Source organism: Rhipicephalus sanguineus, chromosome 2, assembly GCF_013339695.2.
Source record: "Rhipicephalus sanguineus isolate Rsan-2018 chromosome 2, BIME_Rsan_1.4, whole genome shotgun sequence".
In the NCBI taxonomy this organism is placed as follows: Eukaryota; Metazoa; Arthropoda; class Arachnida; order Ixodida; family Ixodidae; genus Rhipicephalus; species Rhipicephalus sanguineus.
Genome location: NC_051177.1, coordinates 54,279,542 through 54,295,624, shown reverse-complemented (window position 1 = coordinate 54,295,624; position 16,083 = coordinate 54,279,542). Strand labels below are relative to the sequence as shown.

General features: G+C 44.3%; 1 long non-coding RNA gene across 1 annotated transcript; it reads left to right on the top strand.

Moving 5' to 3' along the window:
• Positions 1 to 325: 325 nt before the first annotated feature.
• LOC119381186 (uncharacterized) lies at positions 326 to 1,286 on the top strand. Its single transcript, XR_005181314.2, has 3 exons — positions 326 to 454; positions 1,129 to 1,182; positions 1,245 to 1,286. It is a non-coding gene; the product is annotated as an uncharacterized LOC119381186 (long non-coding RNA).
• The last annotated feature ends 14,797 nt before the right edge of the window (positions 1,287 to 16,083 follow it).

Genomic DNA, 16,083 nt, shown 5'->3' with positions numbered 1-16,083 from the left:
AAAAATGCACTACGCAACGTTGTGATGATAAAGTCAACTCAAGTGTGACGGAATTGCGTGAAGGCATGGTGGGTGCACTGCTCTAGTGTGCGCCACACTCGAATTTTCTTTCTCGCCTCTTCATTACTCAGCGAGGCGACGGAAGGAATCGGCGTTCCCATACTTAGACGCTCAAGATGACCCTGAGGTCATTTCCCCGTGAAGGCTATCCGGAAAAAAACTGCCTCTGGTCAACCACCGAGCCTTTTAACGCACTTTCGTCCTCTCTATTTACTGCTCGTTCTAAAGCACTCGTTGTTGCTGTTTTTTTTTTTTTACAGAATGGCGTGTGGTGCGCACTGTGGCTCGTATGTTTATTATTTACGGTCACAATAGTGGTCAACCTTAAGCTTTCCAAGTACCTGATGCGAATGGACGACTACATGTACGAGGGCGTTGAGGTCGAAGAATCCATGTAAGTGCTTCGAATCGCGTTCACTCAGCGCCAACTATAGCACAGCCTGAAGCGCCTTGTGAAGCGTCTTAAACTGGTGAGGACACTACACACTAAACGTGGTAACCGATAAATGAGGTCTTGTGCACCTATAAAGTAAGGGTTACATTAGCTTTGCGTGCATAAATTCTAAACTGTGTAACCCTTACTATCGGTGCACAAAATCACATTTATCGGTTACCATGTTTAGAGTGTAGTTTGGTTACACCTTCGAGCCGCAGGGCCATAAGGATGAATTTTGGGCATTTCCATTCGGCTGTCTATAGAGCTTTGCCGCAGTGCACATCTTAAGCCAGGCAGCACATACGACATGTGATACCACAAAATGATAATATTAATCGGCCGGACTTGAACGAGTTCCAGTTACGAACGTCGAAAGCCTTTCTATGAACACACGTACTTAAGGCACTTGCTTGTGACATATTTTGTTGCGTCATAACGGTGTTTCGGTCTTCACTACCGAAACACTCTCATAACACAGCAGACAATGTAACCAACATATTGCTCATCTCTTATGCTATCACTGTCAAACAAAGAAAAAAAAGACTCGATTACGCATGATTAATCGTCCACAAATTGCAAAAGACGAGATAACGCATAAGTGCTCATTTTTACGCTTATTTTTCAAAAACCAGCGCCACTCCGCCGGACGACAAGACGTCGGGCACGAGCATCAGCTTCGCGCCCAGGTATTCGATCCCTCCTTGTGGGTTTTGCGAACGCACTAACGCATATTTTTTTCCCGCCGCAGCGCTGCTGGCAATCTGCCCACTGGTCCGTATAAGTGGAGGTAAGTGCCGCTATCTTGGTTTCTTTAAAACATATCCCAGTTGAAAAATGCAGCGGAATAAGACGACAGAATATTTTGACGTCATGTATTTTGGGACATGGCATGCTGTTGTAGCCCTATCGTCAGCCGCGAGGCTCTGTTGGGGGGTCTGTCATGTCAACAGGGTTCTGTAATGGTACATCACATTTCTCACGTTATTTAAGGGACATTCCTGTTGCGAAAATTCGATGTCTGTTGTGACAGCACATTTTTCTGCGGTACCACAGACACTTGTTGTAGTACTTCAGCTCCCTGTTGTAACGACACACACGCGACAGAATTCACTTCATTTGTCACAACAGAAAATGTGTGTTGCAACTCAGGGGCTCGTAGTAACTGCAGAGAAATCTTAAAACAGCAAATGCTGTCGTATAGGTGGGGCTGGTGCTTCCTATCGCTTTCATATTTACTTTATACTATATATATATATATATATATATATATATATATATATATATATATATATATATATATATATTATATATATATATATATATATATATATATATATATATATATATATATATATAATATATATATATATGAACAACGCTTGGAAAATAAAATCAGTTGAAAGTTGCACTTCCGCCTGTTAAACCGTTTCTGTGCGTGTTCTTGTGATCTTCCAATCAGCGCATATTCAAGTTCAACAAGAGCAAATGTTGCGCTGATATTTGCCTTTCTCCTCACTGTCAAAGGGGAGCAGCGAAAACCCATCGAAATGCCAAGTAATTACGTCCATGGAAAACTTAAGATCACACTTTTTTTTATTCTTCGGAACAACGAAATTATAACGCCCAGCAGAGCTGATTAAATGTTTTGTCACGTGTACACAAGCGGGACTATGTATACACCGACGCCCGATATGAGTACGCTACATATCTTATGCCTGGCCTACATAAAAAGCGTCTGTACAGACATGCTAAAATAAATGCTGTGTGTAAAGAGCTGCAAAAAACAATATAAGATGTTTACCCACCTACATGATGTCACGTACGAATATGCCGAGCACAAACATCGGGAGATTACACCTTGCAACTCATCTTGATAAAACACGTTGCGCGTGACAGAAATATTTACAAATCCTTTGCGGGCATGCTTTAGGGATAGTATTTTTTTTTTCGTTTTGATGGCACTTTCTTGGCGTTCGCAGTTGTTTGCACACGCCTGAATGGAACTATTGGGAAAAAAATAGTAGTTATACTTTAACGTCACAAATATGTTGTGCTGTTTCTGAGTCATTGATGCAGGTGTATAAAGGAGTGAAATGTTCAAAATAGGTGAAAGCTTGCAGTTATCATCAACGATGGTCTACAAGGTACGATTCATGCTGGAGTCAACGGTTCGACAACCGGAGTTCTCTCCGTCGGAATTTCTTTTTTTTTTTTTTGCGTACGTTGGCTTTAACCCTAGACATTTCGTTCTTAGGCCACCTGTTGATAACACAAGAGGCAGGTGCCAATCGGGAGGCATGAAGTGCCACTTTGGATAAAGAAGCAGCAGCACACTTGAAAAGAAGATGCGCTACAGTTCCCTTGAAGGGCTAGTTGGTACAGGCTTTGAACATGCTTCTTCCAACGTACCAACTAGAAGTTAACTCGCACACAGAAGGACATGCACTGCGAACGCGCCTCCTTTTCAAGTGCGCTGCTCTTCGGGACATATGCACGTAGCGCCATCTGTCGTCGGGGACTGCGGTGGCCTGCCGTAACTGAATGGGAAATAGGCGAAAAAAATCGTATCTGACGAAAAAATACAGATATCAAAAACGACTCCCGGTTCTATACGGCAGAGACTTACTTGAACATTCTGTTAAAATTACAGTGTGGCGCTACTAACCACGTGGCTTCCCAGAGTGTTTAAAATTTTACAATGGGGCCACATGTATTTCTAATGGGCGGTGTTCAATTGCCCTGGGAAGGCACAGGTTTTGTAGTGCGATACTGCAATTTTACCAAAATGTTCCAGTAGCTCTCTACTGTATAGAATCCCGAGTCGTTTTTGATAGCTTGCTTTTTTCAAGAGATATGATTTTTTTTCGCATATCTCCCATTCAGTTATGGCAGGAGGCCGTCGTCACCGCCGAGAGATGGCGCCACACACAGATGTCCCCAAATCCTGGGAATGGTCACGGCTCACCAAGCAGCCCATCAGTTTCTCTGAACACAGTTCACTTGGACCTCGTGTCGTCCTTACTGACGTCATCATTTATACACGAGCTATTTGTTTTGGTATGCTTTCTCGCTGTGAATGACAAAGATTGCCATGTATACTCTTTTTTTTTGTTCTACAGACGGGCAAAATTTGATCCGTAAGTTTTGACTATGCGCGATCCTTTATTACAGAAGATGAAAAAAAAAAGCAGTCTCTTTTGTCGTTCCTGCTTGTTTGTTCATACTTCGTGTACGCTTGTTTGCACGACAGCGACGGACGGTTCCAGTAAGTATACACCATTGTAGTACAGAGAATATGTACGACTACCAGCGTGTAGCCTTGTCCTCTATACCGTCTCTGTGCTCTCATAACGCAGGAAATTTGAAAGCAATCCTTATCAAAAACCGTAAGTACTTTTCACGGGCGAATAAACTCCTTATGAATACTTTCTTAGAAATCACCAAAAGAAAAACTGAACGAATAAACCATTAAATAAATGCTATACAAGTGCCTACGTGTTTACGTATCCAGGGTTACCCATTTACCGTGAAACTATTCGCGAGTACAACCTACGCAGACCGTGTGAAATTATGCGTAGAAAGAGAGAGATCGAGAGTTGAAAGGGCGGTGGTGCACTAACCTGCGGTATTTTCACGTACTACATACTGGTGCAACATGCATTCAACAGCAAGGGTGTAGACAAATTTTTCTAGGCAGGGGGTGGGTGGTTCAACCATACTACGTGCATGTTCGTGCGTGCGTTTGTATGTGTGCATGCGCATATATACACATGCAAAACTGAAAATTCTCGGGGGGGGGGTGTGTCTTGAACCTCCCGATCCTCACCCCCCCCCCCCCCTTTCCGGCAACGCCAGCGTTCAACACTGACTTCAGTTCCGCAGATGTGATGACCTTTCTACTCACACGACTTCGGCAGTTCTCATTCTAACATTTTTCCTCTTGCTCAATGCGTTTTCGTAATCAGCATGATTACGAAGCCACAACTCGTGCTAATTAAACTGAAATGCACGTAATCTACCTGTACGATGTCTCCGCGTTACCAAGATAACTGACCTATAGCGCAGACATGCAATTAACCTACGCTCGTTCTGACCCTCCAGTGACCTCGAGGAGATACTTTGGTAAGTACACGATGCGTGACAGCCTTTCCACGGCACAGTCTGCGCATGTACCGTGTCATGAATCGAATCACCTTTGTTCTCATTTAAAATCGCGCTCAAGCTCTGCTTTGTTGCTCGCTCACTGCAGCTACCAGGACGAACAGTCTGACTTGGACCAAGCGCAATGGGAATACGACCGCGTGAGAGAGTTTGTGCCCGAATCGCTGTGAGTATGCACGCGTTATCCTGTTTAGTTTCTTTGTGTGTGTGTGTGTGTGTGTGTGTGTGTGTGTGTGTGTGTGTGTGTGTGTGTGTTTTCTTTTTCTAGGCGTCACTCAGTTAAAAAACCACATCGTTAACGGGAGCCGCCAAGCCACAGTGACCGTTGTGACCGACTGTAAGCAGCTCTCTAGGCTATCTCCGTCCTAAGCCGCACCCCACCACCGTCCCAGCCGTTTCCTTGCTCCCCATTATTTTATTGCGATAGCAATTATATGGACAGTCTCGGCTGGAAAATGTCCGTCCCCGTCGCCGTCATTCACCGTATATGTATAAGTATGTACATATATAGAAAGGGCACAAAGAAAAATAATTAAGAAATTCTTTCCGACGCGCGGAATCGAACGGGTGACCTCTCGCTTTGCAGGCCGCCGCGTTAGACGTTAGGCCACGACAGCACCGTCTCTCAGCCTAACGGCGAGCTATTTATTATGTTTTTCTGTCACTTCTGATTCCCTCTTTTCTTATTTTTTTTACGAATGTATAAAATCTGCACCTGAAATGGATGAAGAAGCCAAGGGTCGCGGGTGTGAATCCCTGCCGCGGCGGCCGCATTTCGATGGAGGCGAAATGCAAGAGGATGGTTTACTTAGATTTACGTGCACGTTAAAGAACCACAGTGTGATGAAGTTTCTGGAGCCCTCCACTACGGCTTCTCTCATAATCATATCTGGTTTTGGGACGTAAAAACCTAACAATTATTAATATATATTATGAACTGGATGAAGAGGTCGAGAGAGCTGGCAACTCAGTGCTGGTTAACAGACGACACCACGGGGCGTCAACCACTAACCCTTTCAAACTAACACGCCCAGGATGACAAGGAACCTTCGACAAATATAGGTCCAACTATTTAGACACATTATCCCAGTCTACAAAATCTCTAATGCACACTGTGTTTTCATAAGTTAGCTTCCATCTTTGCTTAGGATTTGTGCTCGAATATCAAACATTCGTTATTCCAGTATAATCACATCGGCATGCGGCATCGCGTCCTAACTGTAGACTGCTTCTGACCTGCTTGTTTATTACATTTCCATGGTACTGCGTGCGGTTTGCGTGAACTTGGGCACGTGTAATATCCAGGCCTGTAATTATGTTGTGTACATATCAGCACAGAAGGTCAAGGACTCGCAGAGCAATTGATCTCTTACGAGCCTAAGAAAGCACTGATAACATTGCGACACCAAGGAACCAGATTAACGAAAAGAAACACTGTGTTCGATTTGTGTGAACTTGGATACGTGTAATATCTGTACCTGTGACTATGTCGTGTATATGTCAGCACTAGGGTTGATGTCTCGTGGAGCAATTGATCCCTTACGACCCAGATAGACCACTAATAACGCTGTGGCACCAAGGAGTCAGATTAAGGAAAAGAAATGTCTTTATTTAACGTATTGGAGACTAGCATTAGCAGTCACACAACACGCTGCACTGCATGCCTGCTAGCCCATACGTTGTGTCCACGTCAATAAGTTCCCGCAAACATCCCGACTTGCGCCGCACATGCAGTGACGTCGAGGTGAAGCGCGTCCGCGAGATACGCCAGCGGCTCGGACTTCCAGCCAATCAGCCGCTACCAATCGGTGGACAACCGCCCATGCGTCCAATGGGACGAGGCGCCGGGCCCCGAGCCATGTCACCCAGGGGGCCCTCACCCAGGGCAGCGGTCCCGCCCGGCGCTCACCGGGCCCCATAGGCGTCAATAGATGGCTCAAGCGCACGTTCACGGAATTATTTCGAGCATTTCGAAGACCCTGCACTTCTATTTGCTATCTGGACGTCGAGAAGACGCAGTAAAATGTATATACGGGTATTTTAGCGTAATTTTCTCAACCTCCAAGGTCTGACGTCATCCAGGTGGAGGTTCCACAAGAACTTATACAGATCGTTGTTCATTACGTACATGTTCCATCGGTTGCACGTATGTTTAAAGAAAAATACCATTGGGATACTGGCAATCACAATAAATAGTATTCATGTCTCAAGTAGTCTCTCTTTCTGATTTCTGACAGAGCATAACGAATAAAGCCTATTAACGTGCGTCGTGGAATGTAACAGTAATGACAGGAAACGAGCATTTTGCAAATATTTCCAACTATAATTAGGCCATTCACGTCTTACCTTTCTGTGTGCATCACATCTAACAACATGTATCTATGATTGACCTCTGACTGATGACTGACCTCCTGACATGATCGACCTCCTGGTCACCAGTTAAGGCAATTACGTCTAGGGGTTATAAATAGGCAATTACGTCTAGAGGTTATAAATTACGTCTAGAGGTTATTTATAGAGAGGTTATAAATAACCTCTCTATAAATAGGTTATTTATAGAGAGGTTATAAACCTCTCTATAAATAACCTATTTATAGAGAGGCTAGGAATAGCCTCTCTATAAATAGGTTATTTATAACCTATTTATAGAGAGGCTATTCCTAGCCTATTTACAGCCTGAGCTCGTCGCCTCCGTGGCGTTATTCTCTTCTAGATTGTCGATTATACTCGGAAGCTCGTAAGTCGTTTTCCGTGCATACCTTCTCTGAACACACCACTCTCCCGCAAACCATTGCGATTTAAATTATAGATATACAGTCCAAGCTGAAAGTTCGGAGGTCGCTTAAGCTTCGAATTCAAGAGCGGAACGCGATAGCGCAATCGTGCCCCGTTCGCATAGCCATCTCATATAGCTAGCCTGACTTCGCTTGTCGGTGGACACCTTAATCCCAACAGATTTACGCTTAAAAACGAGCCACACAGAGAGAAAATTGGCAATACTTTTGGATGAGGCGACGAAGATAGATGGTTAATTTCTGATTACTCTAGCAACAGATGTAATCTAGTTAACGTCCTGCTACATATGTCCCACTTTTCCCTGGTTCTCTCGAGTGATAAAAGTACGGCGTGATTCATGCGCACGCACTTTCACCAAGAAATTTTTACAGAATCATCGTGGATAGAATCGACAAAAAGTAATTGATCATGTCGACATTGTGCTGACACGCATGTCATGTACGGAGCGGACGTGACAAGTTAATGAACACAATTCGTGCGCTAAATGCGTGTTCAAAAAGGCAAATATTCTTTCTTTTCTTGCCTCTCTGATTGGCCCTTGTCTTACCTGTTCAGTCGATTTCCCGGCATGACAGATCAACGAAAGGAAAACAACTACTCAAGCCACTATGCGGGAAAATGGTCCTCGTTTTCTTTTTTTTTAATGTAACAGCATTAATGAGCTGTTTACACAGCCGGCCGCAAGAAAAAGGAAAAATAGAGGAGAGCGTCCACGCTGACAATTTCATCAGCAGTATTTTTTCAGCCTCCACAAAGAAAAGGTTATCCCAGAGCAACAGACTTCAGCAAGTCATTAATGGTGAAAGAAAATAAAAGCACAGCTTCCGTCGCAGTGTCTCTTACCATTTACAGATGAACAAGCAAAAATAAAATACTGCGGAGGGACGAAGTCGCCTAATCTTTGCGGTTGCCGTCGAAATAAAGGCAGAAAATAGCTGCAGTGGTCGTGCCGGGGAGGGCAATGGGGCGGCAGTATAATTAATGAAAGACATAACGAGAAAGAAAATAATGGACATACCGTATTTCGAGCTTAACACGCCTGCGAGTCTGATAATTGCGTCCCTCTTTGCTGGCACTTTTTGGCTAGGCGGTAAGCATGCTGGTCACGCAGCGCCCGTGCGCTTTGATGCTGGCACTGCTATACATTTCTTCAGGACCGTGGAGGATCTTTCACCAATATGCGCGAGCCTACGACGTGTGCGGTGAGTCTTTTTTGCATCACGCAATACATAAATAACCGCATGCCTCCGTTTCACGGATTTCCTCGTTGTGGCATCATGTTGTGCATACGGCTCGTAAACTGACCGAAAACGCAGTGCCAGTGAACGTGCGTACATCTGTTCCAACTAGCAAAACAATAGACGACACGACACGTGCATAAATATCGGCCTTATAGGCAGCTCTAACAATAATTGTTGGGGTTTTAGGTACCAAAGCCACGATATGATCACGAGGAACGCCTTAGTGGAGGGCTCCGGGAAATTCCGAGCATCTGGTGTTCTTTAATGTGCACATGAATCTATAAGCACACGGGCCTCTATAGCATTCCGCTCCCATCAAAATGCGGCCGCCGCGGCCGGGATTCGATCCCGCGACCTCCGGGTCAACAGTCGAGTACCATAACCGCTGGACCACCGTGGCGTGTATAGGCAGCTCTAATGCACACAGATATTCTAACGGAGCTCGTGCTATTCAGCTTTTAGGGGCGAAGCACCTTAAGACCTCACAATGTCCGTCCATCCGCCGTAGTCTACAGTCGAAGCGCAGGTGCAAAACATCTGTGCATAAACCGTCTACAGAGCGAGCATAGCACGCATATGGTTTAAAAATAGACCGTACTCGGCGCGGCGCCGCTTGAAACCTGCTCGAAAACAAGCGCATCGATTAACAGGTGACAACACGCGCAAAACCGTCTACAGAGCGCGCGTAGCGCGCACAGGGTCCTAAAATAGAGCGTCCTCGGGCGCGGCGCCGCGACCGCGTCTTTGCCAACTTCAGGCTAAATTCAATCGAACAACCATTGGCTGTGCATTTCACGGACCACAAAGCAGTAATAATGAAGACAAAACGGAATCCACAACTGAACACGACATACGAGTTATGACCAATAAAACACATTGTATATAACTGTACACACGCGTTGTCAGTCATTTACATGCGCGAGCGGGCAATGTCACGGGAGATTCATGGTTACCAAACGATCCCCAGTGCTTCTCCTACTCATCATCATTCACTTCGTGGTTATTTGGTTGGTTCATATATATGGGAATAGCTCAGCCCACTATGGGGGATCGGCCACGAAGCGTGCGGCAGTAGAATTTGTAAAAAATAAAAGAAAAGGAATATGCGAAAGAGGTCATTTATAGTAAAGCAAAAATGTTAGTGGTAATTTGTTTAATGAAATGTTAATTAAACGAGTGTTAAATAATAGAATGAAATAAATAAATAAATACAGAAATTTAAGTAAGGGAACGAAATAGTATATATCTACTTATATTATTAACATGGTAGTCTCTTTGTTTCCTTTATATAAAGGAATATGGCATCATATATGCCCCTGTTGCATTGCCCCAGTGCCGACGCCCCCAGGGAGAGTAATGCCGATGTGGAAAGCTCAAGGCCAAGTTTTTGAAAATGTGGTTTCAGAAATTTTTGCCTTATGTTTTCGTATCTGCGGCATTCTGTGGATAAATGCTCTATCGTTTGTGCTTGATTACAATAGTTACATTGAGGGGAAGCAACGAAACCAGGCCTGTGCAAATAAAAGTTTAGTGACAGCATTCTGCATCGCAGTTTAGTTAACGTAACTTCCAATTGCCTTGTGTTACACACCATGTGCTATTCCACGGAAACCTAAGGTGCTGAAAATTTGTGTCATTAGGACAGAATATTTAATACGTTCCTCTTGCAGACGAAAATTTCGGAATCGTGCGATCGTGTTATTCGAGGACGCCCTTAGAAAATTTAGGACGGGTCCTTTAAAGGATGCTGCCGCCAGAGTGTCCGCCGCTTCATTTAATATCAATCCAGTGTGGCCTGGTACCCAAACCAGACGGACGTGCCGTACATGTTTGGGCATATATGAGTAAAGTTCTGTTAGCCAGCTCGACGACTGTGACACTGTTAATGCCACGCACACAGACAAGCAATCCGTTAATATAACTGCTGAAGAGATATATGCTGGGAGTTTCCGCAAGGCAAGAATAATTGCGATTAATTTTGCCTACAATATTGGTGTGAAGTCGGGCAAGCGAGGAGAAAATGACCAATTTAGTGCTTCTGAATAGATTTCCACTTCTGCCTTCTCATCAATAACAGAAGCATCAGTGGCTATTTCTGAATTTATCCGTAAGTTTTTAAGGTGGTCTTCCAACAACCGGTTTAAATATCTAATAGGCAACAACTCAGCATTTTTTGGAAATCTGTCGTCATATTCTATTACTGCTGTGTGCTTTAGTGCGCTTGAGTAGATTATATCACGAAATGTTACTTGTAATGGCTCCAAGAGCTTTTGCACGAAATTTTTTTGAGGGCGTTGTAGTCGAGACCACTCACATTAAAGAAATGTGGACGGCTCTCTAAGAAATACATAATGGGAGCGTCTGTGTTGGGAGGCATATATGTTTAGAAATGTTTGAACTGTTAAAATTCTAAACCTAGTTTGAAGGCATGGCAGGTATGTTTCACGGTAAAGTATATTAGTAGCTACAAATTTTGGAAGACCGAGACATAAACGTAACGCCTCACGTTCTATAGTTAGAAGAGGTCGTAGTTTATAAGCGAGTCCCCCACAGAACAAAATGCATCCAAACTCTAACATTGGGCGGACATACATGCAATAGATCATTAGCAATGTTTTTCTACGCATTCCAAAACCAATTGCACGTAAATTTTTAGCTGCAATGTACTCAATGTGCGAGCTCCAATTAAGATTAGCCGTGTATACTATACCCAAATATTTTAATGAATTGACCTGTGGAATAAAGGCCTGACCGTACATAAGTGTGGTTTGCACGGGAAAAGTCACTGAAAAAGCAAGAAGAACACATTTGTTAACATTAAGAGAAAAATTGTTTTTATACTTTCCTTAATATACCCGCGCCGTGCTTAGCGGCTGTGGTGCTGTGCTGCTAAGCAAGGCCACGGCAACCGCGTATATATTCGGGGAAGGGCACAGGAGCAACTGCTAAAACGTCCGTGGACTTACATTTAAGTTCATGTTAAGGAACCCGGCAGACAAAATTTACCTAAGACTCCCACTATCGGTGTGCCTCAAGCACATCGTTGTTTCGGCACGTCAAATACTGGGATTTTTTTTTCTTCTTACCTTTAAAGTCGCTCTGCTCATTGAACTTAAAATTACAATTTCATACCCACTTTCAGCCAGGTAGCTTGTCTTAGAACTCCTTCATAAAAGTCATGCAGTGCTGTGACTCAAGAATAGCTGGTGTGGGGTCATAGCGATCTGTTCACACATCTGTCGCAGTTTACCCGGGAGTCCACCTCGAAGCAATGTTCCGCTGCGCCATGGAGAAGCTGCCGGATGAGGTAAGCCATCCTCTGTTCGTGATGTTGCAGCTTTTATACATGTCACACTCACTTACGCGTTCATAAAATTATTAAATCACGTTGTGCTACGCTCGTTGGCTTTATAAGAGCGAAAAAAAATGAACATAGGTGTCTATCGGCTTGACTGATAAATAAATCTGGGTAAACAAAGTTGCGTTTGATGTGTGGACCGCTTATCAGCACTGTGCGTATCACCTGCGCTGATATGCACTGCGCCATAACTGTATAATTAACAATGGTACAGTGTGCGCAAGATATCAAATAACTCGGGAATTGTATCATGGCAGCAATTTCAAAACAACTATAACTAACAAAACGTCGAATTTTTTATCTTCACTACCCGTTTCAGATATTGCGAAACACACACAAACACACACAAACACACACACACACACACAAACACACACACACACACACAAACGCGCGCGCGCACACACACGTAAAACAGCGCGCGCGCGCGCTATTTAAGTAAGGGTGTGCGAATACTCGGCTATTCCAATACGAATCGAATAGTAGTTCGATCCGCGAATTGAATATCTACTATTCGATTTCTCGAAGTAGTCGCTTTTAGATAATTCGACCATTCCAACGGCTTCGTGGCACCGCCGCTCGACGACATTTCGACAATGATTGTAAAAACGGTTACTCCGTTTTTACGATCGCTTGCTAGTTCAGCAACACTTTTTAATTCATTGTTGGGGTTTAACATCCCAAAACCACGACATGATTATGAGAGACGCCGTAGTGGAGAGCTCCGGAAATTTTGACCACCTGGGGTGCTTTAACGTGCACCTGAATCTAAGCAGACGGGCCTCAACAATTTTCGCCTCCATCGAAAATGCGGCCGTCGCGGCCGGGATTCGATCCCGCGAGTTCAGCAACAGTTAAACAGGCACATAGTATAGTAATTTACATAACTGTAACCCCCCCCCTCTCACCCTCCCCTCGCCCCCCAGAAATATTGCATGTCAAACAAAGAAAGAAACAAACAAACACCCGCGACCGCATTCAACAACGGATATTTATTTTGCACGGAAACTTGTAAAAATTTTAGGCTTGTGAAAGTAAACTTTTTAATATCCGATTCGATAATCTAGCTTTCTTTCTAAATTGGGTTCGGTATTCGTTTCGGAAGGTACTATTCGTCATTCTGACACCCCTACTATTAAGACATGAATATCTAGCCTTTGAAACCTGTTTGCCTTTTTATTTTTTTTACCCACGTTCGCTACATCTACCAGTTCAACGGCATCTCGGCGCGATATCAATAAACAATAATCTTTCGTCGCTTCCTGGTTTCTGTTCCTTCCCCTAGGCAAAGACTGAGGCAGACGCCATTATAAACCGGATTCCAGGACTACAGCTTCATGAAATCGTCGATCTCATGTGCAAGGCGAACCGGCAGTCGGGAACTGTCATGGTAAACGCAGATTTCTGACACCCTTCGCTCTTCGGAAGCAAAATAAACTGTAAGAATTAGCGCATAGTCATCGCACTATCTATGTTGGGTAACCGAGGTATGGCGGGAAAAGGGTACGAAGGAAATTAACCGGAATCACGAAATTCGGAAAGTATTCAAAGATAATTTCCGAATTCCGAATTTGGTGAGCGTGGTCGACACTTGAAAGAGTGGTTATTGGAAGTGAGCTGCATGCGAAGCCTTACAGATAGCGTCGCTTTTTATTGCGATAGCAATTATATGGACAGTCTCGGCTGATTTTTGCCGTCGCCGTCATTCACCGTATGTATATATATATATATATATATATATATATATATATATATATAAAAGCCACAAAGAAAAGTAATTCAGAAACACTTTCCGACGCGCGGACTCGAACGTGCGACCTCTCGCTTGCCAGCGCGCGGCGTTAGACGTTAGACCACGAACAGCAACGCCTTTCAGCCTGCTAACGGCGAGCTATTTATATACACCATTTACTTCAGCATGCTTTCTTAGTGGCCACATAGATGGCGTGACGTGCGCGCGTGGCGCGCTTTAAACATCGTCGCCCCGCTCCTGCGAACGCCGTTGCTGTTCGCCCTACAGGGCGTGGTCGCCTTCGGGCATCAAGGCACCCTACTTCGTGCGCTCATCTCGAGGAAAGAACGGGCGGCCTCTGGGGTGGAGCGGGGGGTACGAAGTTCACTGCGCTCACTGCAGCGGCCGCGTTTGCGAAAGGAGCGCGCTGTTCAAACAGAAATAAGTAACAACTGTGACAATTAGTTAGCGCTCGTCCTGTGTGTACCTGTTCGTTCGTTTAGTGCGTCCTGCTTTATGTTTGAGCACTGCGCTTCAAGTGTCGAGCTGTGACGCATTAGTTCGCGCTCGTCCTGTGTGCGTTCTTTTCGTGCGTCCTTTGGGCTCGAGCGACGCGCTGGCAATTTCGAGCTGCTTTCCGTTCTTCGCGTTACATTCCAATTTATTGCTATCGCATTCATTGCTTCGCCGTTGCGGCGAAACTGTGACTTTTTTTTTTTAGTGGCGTGAGCAGTGAGTGACACTTTTTTTCTCCTCCAATCACTTCCGGTCGAGCACTTACTTCCGGTTTCCCGAATATTCAGAAAAACATTCTTGTAGAAAAATAACACTGGTACGAAATGGATGGTTTTGATTCAAGAGTTTAATTGGAGACATGCGGTATCGGAGTATAAGTTTACTTAAAGGGACCGACAAATGATTTTTCTCGACCCATTTTTTTACGGCGCGACAGAAAGCTCACCCTTCGCAGTGCTTGTAGCTGCAGTAGTTAATCCCAAAAGCACGTAGTCATTTTACAAGCAGTATTTTTCAATCTGAAAGGCTCTAAACACGGACGCGCCTTTCCTCCAGAACGCTGATAATTGATAGCGATGCCGCCAGCCTTTCTCGTGATTTGTGAAAACTATCGTTGTTCTGCTTTCGTAGGAGTTCCTGTAACTATGCTTAACCACCTTTATTTATAGCTTTTCAACTATTTTTGAAAATAACAAGCTGTTACAATGATAGCATGTGCCCTTATACACCTTCCCTGTATCTGTACCGCGCTGTGTGCGCATGCGTCAAAGGGTGCCTGCGCCTGTGTCATGGGTGGCTTGTCCCGGCCTCGTTACTCTCTCGATGCACCAGCCAAGCCAAGTCATCGAAAACGTCGCTACGCGTATGCGAGGCCGCACTGAGTAGCAGCGCGCGTCATTTCTGAGACCAAGTGTAGGTAGCAAAACTATGTCGCTCCAAAATCTTAGCGACCTGAAAACTGCGTGCACGGTTGCATGAGCACGCTGAAAAGTTGCTCAAGACGCGCTGACGAGCACGGGATCATTACGTCACGCGAAGTCAGCGCCACTTTAATGCATACTACTAACGCAGCCCTATATGTACATTTTTATGGAGTAATACTTTTTAATATAAAGAAACGAACAATATTTCAATACTAACAAAAAAAAATCGTCGACCGCGTACAGCAATCAACGGTCACGTGGCCGGGTTAATCGGATCGTTCATGTTTTTGCCGCCAGAGACGCCAAATGTCATTCTTCGCGACTTTAAATTAAGAAATAAAAATATAAATCCATCTCTCACGAAAAAAAACAGGGTTGGTTTGAGTCAATGCGACGGACAATCTTTCTATCAGTGGAGTCATCTCATTTCATGTTCTGGGCAGTTGTCGGTGCCTTTAAGCTAAGGGCCGGTTAACTGTCAGAATAATTAATGTAAATTAATTGAATGAGTTTACCGAAAGAACAGACGGTTTTCTTGAGAGCAGCTGAGATCGTTGCGGCACCTGGTGGAGTAGATCTCAGACACGCACTTATTTCTGCGTGGCCTCCGAGGTCCGCTTCGGCAGCGCGACGAAACAAAAGGTTAATCCAAGGAATACACCAGTGCACACGAACGCCGACGTGCGAGGGCCACTATTCGACACATAAATCGAGGATTAGGGTCGCTTCCAAATTTTAAGCTACGTTAAATTATGACATCAGAATTATTGTTTGTATATGTGTACACATAAAAAAAACACCATTTTACGAGAATAATAATTGTTGGGGTTTAACGTCCCAAAACCACGACATGATTATGA